We start from the raw sequence: 9,698 nt of genomic DNA on the forward strand, positions 1-9,698 counted from the left end.
TTTATCTGTTCGCCTCCGGGGAATCCCCATCTTGACCCGGATGACGAGTCACCGCCCCGCTTTCCAAAGGTCATGCCATACTCTGAATGAGGAGTGGAATTAGAGAATGTACAGTATGTGCGCCGCTCACCCGCTCGCTTTCATCCCGTCATTTGGAGTGTTCAAGTTATGTAGTACACTCAACACTGATCCACCCAATCTCCCTTCGACCCAGCAATCTCCGTTTAGATCACTCCCCTTCAAACAGCTGTTCCTCAAATGATGTCCACAAATCACTTTGAATCATCACGATTTTGGCGAGGAGCTGAAAGAGTGACGTGAGCGACTGAATGAAAATAATTGAAATTGGGCATTAGAATTGTGGCGCACATGCATGTATGTGCAAACTATACTGGAGTGACTGTAGTGACAGATGTTTCACCAGCCCTCATGTGGCCATTTGTAATAGGTACCATCACTGATGTGGATTGAGCATGGGCCATACACCTCAATCAAAAGAGATAAAAGGCATTGATGGAGACACCTTAAAACAAGAAATGCCAACAAAAAAAGAGAGAATTTGCCCATACCATAGTCAGATCTGAGATCTCAAGTATTGAATAACTTTATTTCTCAAATGTGTACTGTCACAGTTTACACCACAGCCTTGACATAAATAAAAAAGTATATCATACGAATTAAATGATAATAGTAGCCACGATAAAATGAATTATCGTAACAATACTAATCCTTTTGCACTACGATTCAGATTAATTAATCTTGTGATTTCCAGTCCAATTTTCATTTCACTTGACATTTTGTGTACCGTCTTGTTGTATTTCAACTGTTTTGTTTGAGGCCAAAGAGGAAATGCAAAACACAGAATGACAAGCATCCCGTAGGATTCATAGGCCTTACGATGAAAACTCACTGAATAGATAAACATAACAATACCGTGTGCATGGGATGTTGTCTTGTCATACAAATATTTGACAAAAATACTTTCAACTGACTGAGATACAGTTTTCAACAACATACGCAGGACAGGGAAAAAAAATATGACAAATTCAGCTTTCATTTGTACACAATCTGTTTGTTCCCAAACACAAGTAAATAAGTAGACTTAAGTGTATAAAATGACAAAAGCGAAATAAAGCCACTATTGGTTATTGGCTGATAATGTGGATGATCATGGGTTCTATCCAATTGGATATGACCTTTTCCAACCAAAGTCAATGGTCAACTAAAGAAACCCACAGGACAAAGACCACTTTGATGCTTGCTGTCAGTAATGTGAGATGAATGAATTTGAATATGGCTCTAGTTTGTTTTGAAAGTATCTGTCGGAGGCCAAGTGTTCAAGAAACAAAGAAATAATTGAATTAATAAATACAGTAAATAGGCTAATAAGTAAATTAATAAATAGATACAATTGTACTTAAAAAAAATCACAAATAAGTTACTTTTGCTCAAGGATCTCACCTCATCTTCACACAAAACTCTCTCTCACACACACACACACACACACACACACCTCCTGATAGCAGCTCTACTGACATCCTGTTCTTTCTGTGTACATGTTCCATTGTAGACAACTGTAAGGATTCATCAGGTCTTCTTAACCCTTCCTCCACCTATCTCAGAGCCTTATGAGTCAAGCATAGAGAAGGTGAGCATTGATAATAACCAGTCTAATTGAAAAATCACAGCACAAGAACAAAATCACAGAAGGACTAATTGGAACTAACTCCTACGGCCCCATCTCAGCTTCCCACTCTTGAAAGAACCGAAATGAACATCGAATCAACCAAAATTGAATGTTTTTCTTGGAAAAACTATTTTGAGATACTTATATTTTGTCTTGTTTCATTTCTTACATATTATTGCATACACTTACATTGGACATGTACATTATATTAACCATTGTAGATATTGGGGTTGAGGAAGGTAAGCTGGACAGGTTGTAGCATTTCAAAAAAGTATAGGATTGTTGTTCCGTTGGGGAGGTTCTCCCATTCTGGTGTCTAAAATCATGTGTCACTGCAATGGGACCACCCTCCCATTTGAGGAGTGGAAGCTCCACTGCAGAGCCACTGCAGAGTGTCCTGCCTGAGGAACCCAACCCAGACAATTGGGTTGTACCATCCCAGCTCCAAAACAGGGGCATGCCATCTGAGGTCCCATTTCAGGAATTGCCAGGCCAGGATGAGGCATTCCCAGGGAATGGGATGATAGCTGGGTTAAAGGAGGCCCCAGCAAGGGGTCGTGGAACCCAAAGGCGGGTAACACCGTAGGACATGTGGGTGGAACCAAAAAGGCTGGAGTTTGGGGAGATTGTAGTACGAGACACTCCAGCAATGGATGTGACTCTGCCCATAGGGCCAGCCATGCCTGGGCCTTGTAAAACGCCTAGGAAATTAGGAAAAGCAAGAGAAAATGGGGCAAGGGAGGGAGGACAGATATACAGTACAGAGCATTCCAAGAGAGAGTATAGAACAGAGAGAGGAGGGAAAAGGTTACATCTCTAAAATCTATGCATGACTACTACCGATGCTGACCCACACAACAGTTATGCACTATAGGGGGGAGGAAGGCCTAGTGAAAACACTGAATCACAAACACTGCTTTAAATGAACATAAATATACTTCTCATATTCACCCTCTGGTTCTCTCTGTCTATCTCTCTCAGGGTCTGGTCTCTTGTTTACCCGTCCTTACTTTGTTACTTGGTGCGGGGGGGGGGGGGGGGAGGACTGAGCCCACGTCCACGAGCGAAGCGCCGGCACCATGGAAGGAAGCTGGCGATTTGTTGTCTTCATCCGCTGTGGCTCCATTGTCTGTAGAGAGAGAGAGAGAGGAAAATTAGGCCTGCGAAATATTACAATATCATCACGATATTACAATATTAGTGTGTATCATGAAAGATATATGACGACAAGGGTGTGTCAAGTATAGTGTCGGAGGCACAGGCATAGAGGGAAGACAGACGGAGCACTAACACACAAACACATTACTGGGATCTGTTAGAGTACACAGGCGCTCTTCAGCTCAGCTCGACTGAAAAATGGAATACGGTGCTCAACAAAGAGACATAGGAATACATTTTAAAAACATCTTACCCCAGGGCACTTCAATTGCCGACTATCCCAGAAAAAGAAAAAGGGGCACTCAGATGTCTGCATGCAAGGGTGTTTAAGGTTTATTGGTGGACAAACAGATAGGCTTACACTGTGGTGTGTCAGACACCTTCCTCAGAGCTTGGAGGCAACAGCCTTGAGAAAGTATACAATACAGATAGGCTTACACTGTGGCGTGTCAGACACCTTCCTCAGAGCTTGGAGGCAACAGCCTTGAGAAAGCATACAATACAGATAGGCTTACACTGTGGCGTGTCAGACGCCTTCCTCAGAGCTTGGAGGCAACAGCCTTGAGAAAGCATACAATACAGATAGGCTTACACTGTGGCGTGTCAGACGCCTTCCTCAGAGCTTGGAGGCAACAGCCTTGAGAAAGTATACAATACAGATAGGCTTACACTGTGGCGTGTCAGACGCCTTCCTCAGAGCTTGGAGGCAACAGCCTTGAGAAAGCATGCAATACTACAGTACATTACCTGTGCCATTACTTGGAGCTCCCCATGGGTCAGAGTTCATAGCGTCTGTGGTGGTGGAAGCCCCTCCATCTCCCCAGGGGTCGTCTGTGGATGCTGTGTCGGTGGGAGCTGCAGGTGCACCCCAAGGGTCACTGGCGGTGGGCGGAGACGATGCTGGTGTAAAGGGGGTGGGGTTAAATGGATTTAAAGGGGAACTCCAATGAAAAATTGTTATATGGAAATTGTGCTCTACATCTTAAAATGACCGTATTCACATTTTATATAATGTATTTGACCTAAGGATTGAGACAAAAATCTGAATTAAGAGCACATATGATGGTGTCACAAGATTATAACCATCACTGCTTACCTGTTGGTCCCCATACGTCACCATCAGCCTTCGAGCCATCGCCAAATGGATCTGCGGGGGGGGAGGCAGCTGTGGTCCCCTCGTCTCCCCAGGGATCAGCCTTCTTTTCGGACAGTGGATTAGATGGAGCACCCCACCTGTCTGAAGCATCGGTTTTTGGACTGGATGGTGCACTAAAAGGATCAGCACCCTTCGTTGGGACATTCAATGGGTCCCCAAAAGGATCTGAACCGTCTTTTGGTGCCCCAAAGGGATCTGAACTGTCTTTTGGCGTATTGGATGGTGTTGAAAATGTATCCTCTTTTGGTGCCCCAAACGGATCAGAATCAACTTTTGGTGTATTGGATGGTGCTGAAAATGGATCACCTTTTGGTGCCCCAAACGGATCAGAACCACCTTTTGGTGTATTGGATGGTGCTGAAAATGGATCATCTTTTGGTGCCCCAAACGGATCAGCTTCAACTTTAGATGGTGCATTGGACGGTGCCGAAAATTGATCATCTCTTGGTGCCCCAAACGGATCAGAACCACCTTTTGGTGTATTGGATGGTGCTGAAAATTGATAATCTTTTGGTGCCCCAAATGGATCAGCTTCAACTTTAGATGGTGCATTGGATGGTGCCGAAAATGGATCGGAACCATCTTTTGGAGCCGCAAAAGGATCTGAACCATCTATTGGGGCACTGGCTGGCGCCGCAAAAGGATCTGAACCATCTATTGGGGCACTGGCTGGCGCCGCAAAAGGATCTGCTTCTTCTGTTGTAACATTAGATGGTGCACCCCATGCATCCTCGGATGGAGCTTTGGATGTTCCACCCCATGCATCCTCGGATGGAGCTTTGGATGTTCCACCCCATGCATCCTCGGATGGAGCTTTGGATGTTCCACCCCATGCATCCTCGGATGGAGCTTTGGGCGCACCCCCCCAAGGATCAGGAGCGGGTGCTTTGGTTGCTGCGCCCCATGCATCGTCCTCTGATGGTTCATCTGCCCCGCCAAAGCCATCAGCAACCTTAGGCTTTCCTGCTTTGGCGGCATCCTCCCATTCAAGCTCTTCCTTGGTCATCTTTGACTGCAATTACATAAGAGACTATACAATCATGATGCCAAGCACACATTTATTTGGTAGATGATCCAATATGTCCGAAGTGTACAATCATTTACCTTTGAAAGGTGTTTTTGAAAGTCCAAATAAAGGGAAAAATCTGACTATTAAGTTTTAATACTTACCCTTCGTTCCTCCTCTTTTTTCTGGGCCTCTCGTCTCAGTTTTTCTTGCTTCTTGGCCTCGAAGCTGGCGGCAAGATCAGCCACAGACGGGATGTTGGCTAGGGAGGGGAGCCCGGTGGCTCCTGGGACATACACTGGCTTGTAGTTGGGGTCCTTGGGGTCGTTGGGGTCGTCCGAGGAGGCTGTAGAAAGAGCACGATAAGATATAGCATAACAAGATACATTATTATGGTAAAGCAGGGTTGGGGTCAATTCAGTTGTGTGTCCTGTGGGGATTTTCCAAGAATGTTTTAAGGGAAATGGTCAATTGAAGTCTCTCAAATTTTGAGTGTGCTCTGTAACGCTCACCAGTGGCATTCTTTGAGATCTTGTCTCTGGTCTTGAGTGCAAACTCTCGCTCTTCCTTTAGTTTCTCGTCGTCCTCCATAAGAACCAGTACTACCTTGGCCTTCTCCCTCACGTTCACCCCCTGTAAAGGATAGCATGAGGAGACATCATTAGTACTGCTAGGCAGCTCTCTTTCTGAAGCATGGTGCTCCCTAAATGTAACTGTGCAGAATTAGTAAGGGGAAGCTCAAATGATCATGTATGCATGGAAAAGCAATGTGTTAGATGTTAGTCGAGTCAGATACCTCAAGCCTCACTCAATATTTGGACTGGTCTCCCGGACCAGTTTAAGCCTATTCCTGTTCTACAAAGCACTTCCACTGGAATTATGCTGGAGTTATGCTAATAATAATTATTCATTAATAAATTAGCTCACAGTGAATTTCTCAAGTGGGGAGGCTTCAAAAAGAGCACATTGGAGATGGAACCTGCATATCAGAGGAGTTGGTGGGACAAACATGCATTTAGCAAGCTTTAGTACCTGATCTTTCCCATCCTTGTCCTGGAAACGGAACTCTGTTAGCGTTTTCACAATGTAGATGTTGTCCTTCATCGTATTCAGAACGCGGTCTGAGCCCGTCTTTAATAGGTTCTCCAGTAGAGTCAATGACTGCAGTTGGGGGATGGGAGAAAAACAAAATAGGGGATCCAGATGAGCGTCCCCTGCTCCTTAAAAACACTCTGCGACTTAATCACTGAATGGGAGCGATCATCAACAGAAAAATAAATACATAAAAAGTTAAGTTGACACCATAGTGTGGCAAAGATGGGAGGGTTTTTATGAAATTACAAGCGGATTGTAAAAACTGAGAAAGATTACCATACATACTGTATATATTTCCCATGCCAATACACATCCTGTGGAGGACATTTATTTGTATCTGATTTGTGGCAATAGAAAAAAAGAAAAAAAAGAAGAAAGTGCCAAATAATAGAAAGACCATCTTTTCACAGAAAGATAAAATATATGGGCTACAGTTTTACAAAGCACTTGAAAAACCACCAACCAACCCGAATAACCACAAATAAAAAGGAAGGAAAGGAAGACCCAGAGTTATCTGCTGCAGAAGATAAGTTCATTGGAGTTAACTGCACCTCAGATTGCAGCCCAAATAAATGCTTCACAGAGTTCAAGTAACAGACACATCTCAACATCAACTGTTCAGAGGAGACTGCATGAATCAGGCCTTCATGGTCGAATTGCTGCAAAGAAACCACTACTAAAGGACACCAATAGGAAGAAGAGACTTGCTTGGGCCAAGAAACACCAGTAATGGACATTAGACCGGTGGAAATCTGTCCTTTGGTCTGATGAGTCCAAATGTGAGATTTTTGGTTCCAACCGCTGTGTTTCTGTGAAACGCTGAGTACAAGAACGGATGATCTCCACTTGTGTGGTTCCCACCGAGAAGCATGGAGGAGGAGGTGTGATGGTGTGGGAGTGCTTTGCTGGTGACACTGTCTGTGATTTATTTAGAATTCAAGGCACACTTAACCAGCATGGCTACCACAGCATTCTTCAGCGATACGCCATCCCATCTGGTTTGTGCTTAGTGGGACTATAATTTGTTATCAGGCCAATGACCCAACACACATCCAGGCTGTGTAAGGGCTATTTGACCAAGAAGGAGAGTGATGGAGTGCTGCGTCATATGACCTGGCCTCCACAATCACCCAACCTCAACCCAGTTGAGATGGTTTGGGATGAGTTGGATAACAGAGTGAACGAAAAGCAGGCAACAAGTGCTCAGCATATGTGGGAACTCCTTCAAGACTGTTGGAAAAGCATTCCAGATGAAGCTGGTAGAGAGAATGCTGAGAGTGTGCAAAGCTGTCATCAAGGCAAAGGGTGGCTACTTTGAAGAATCTCAAATTTAAAATACATTTGGAATTGTTTAATACTTTTTTGGTTACTACATGATTCCATATGTGTTATTTCATAGTTGTGATGTCTTCATTATTATTCTACAATGTAGAAAATAGTAAAAATAAGGAAAAACCCTTGAATGAGTAGGTGTGCCCAAACTCTTGACTGGTACTGTACATGCGTAATTATTTATCTTTGCCCTCACCTTGTAGATGTGCCTCCAGTTCTTATCGTCTTTGAGGCGTTTCCACAGCATGGTCATGATCTCATTGCAGGCCACCACATTGTAGGTGAGGTCCGAGATGTCAGCCATCTGCGAGCTAGAGGGACCCCATGGGTCGTTGGAGGTGGCCTCCCTCACCTGACAGACATACAGCAGTGTTAATACAGATTATTGTTCACTTGTACTACTGTATTTAATTGTAGGGGAAATACTGGTGATAGAGTCACTGGTGTTACAGACAGGGGTAACAGATGGAGAACTGACTCATGCTCTGCTACAGAGGGTGTGTCTTATATTAGAAGGAAGCTGCAAAGGTATTTTAGAATGCTGACAGTGTCAACTGAACAGCATATGTGGCCAATCTTACTCTGCAAGGGCCAGTGTGGATGCAGGCTTTTGCTCCAGCCAAGCAGTACTAGGTTGATTCTACTAAATGAAAGCCTTGATCCAAGACTGTGATCAGTTGAATTAGGTGTGCTACTAATTGGCTGTCACAAAAGAATGAACCCACACCGGCCCTTGCAAGGTAAAATTGACGCACCCTGGGTACAACATCAAGAGGGGAGAAAGAGAAGGATAGTCAATATGAAGGGAAGCATGTCGTGGCAGAGAGTGCAAGGAAGATGAGACAAATCAGGAGAAAAATCTGAGAACGCAGGACAGAGAGCAAGAAAGGAGAGAACAGGAGGAGTGAGTGATGACAGAAGAGAATGAGAAGTGAGAGTGGAGGGAAAAAGGAAAGAGGGGAAAGGAGAGGGGTCAAAGACAAGATGGGGGATGGGGTAAAGTAAATCATCTCCCTTACCTTGACCTCAGCCTCAGAGAAGTTTTGAACGAGGTTCTTCAATTGTCGGCGTAGCATAGAGGACGTCATGACGCCTAATGGGGTGTCTCAAACCACAAGGACCTAGTCAGTATAAAGACTAGTAACAGCATGTACACACACACGGACGCATACTCAACGGAAGCAGACAGAGCTTTCGTCCATATATGAATGAGGCTTCTGTCTCGCCTCACGTAATGGCAGGTATCAACACAGGAGAAGCTGCTTGGCATTTATCCCAAATCATGCTGCTGATAGCTACATCTCCATACCTATTGAAATAAAACGGATAGTGGGGGGGATGTCAAAGACGTGAGTCTGTCTTGCGATCTGGTCTCACTGGATGCTCATTCTTTTAGTCTCTCTCTCCACGACGACATCGGGTCCCAGCACACACAGATCTGGAAAATATTCTAAAAAGGAGCAAAGCAATGACATAGCTAGGCTAGTGAAGAAGCTACTTCACATGCCATTGGGCAACAAATTGTTTGTGTTTTTATAATGTAAATGCCAAACAGAAAATTCCGAAAGCAGCCTAGAAACTAGACCTATTGATTGCGACCAAATCAACACCATTCATGTTTGCAAAAAGCTAAGCTCGCTCTGTGGCTAGCTAGCGAGCATTCTGCAATGCCAATACTATGGCGTCAAATCCAGGCTCTGCAGTGTTACCGATTAGCTATGCACCTGAGTAGGCTATTGTCAATTTAGCATGTTATTTGGCAATTTTCGTCTTGTCACGAACGCTAGTAGCGTTATGTACATCCATCTACGAAATGCATCACGATTCAGCACCATGGACAGCGACCGGCGTAGCTAAAAACCGTCAGTGCGTCTTCATGGCTGTCGAATGTTGTTTTTAGAGCAAGCGAACCAGTTAGCTGTCAACAGCCGTCTGATGACAGCTTTGGAAATATAGCTTTGGTCTACTTTTATGGACAACTGACACCTTTAAAATACATACTTCCATAGAGCATACATTTATTTATATGATTCTGCGTCTATTTCAAAGGAATACGAACCTTCGAGATGTTTTCAGAGATCTGCAAAAAAAACTACAATTTCCGCTTCCGTCTGCAATCCGCACCTGACTAAAAGACCACCCCCCTACTTAATAAGTACGATGATGTTAGGCTACATTGTAGTCAATATAATTAAACAATGTAGTAACAGTGTCTTTATTGAGAGGGAAACAAACGACTCTGTTCGTTTCTTTGTTTTTCCACA

General features: G+C 44.1%; 1 pseudogene; it reads right to left on the reverse strand.

Annotated features, from left to right (window-relative positions):
- Window positions 1–1,513: 1,513 nt before the first annotated feature.
- Window positions 1,514–8,996, reverse strand: LOC139391979 (epsin-1-like; annotated as a pseudogene).
- Between the last annotated feature and the right edge of the window lie 702 nt (window positions 8,997–9,698).

The sequence above is a fragment of the Oncorhynchus clarkii genome, chromosome 32 (genome assembly GCF_045791955.1).
Source record: "Oncorhynchus clarkii lewisi isolate Uvic-CL-2024 chromosome 32, UVic_Ocla_1.0, whole genome shotgun sequence".
NCBI lineage: Eukaryota > Metazoa > Chordata > Actinopteri > Salmoniformes > Salmonidae > Oncorhynchus > Oncorhynchus clarkii.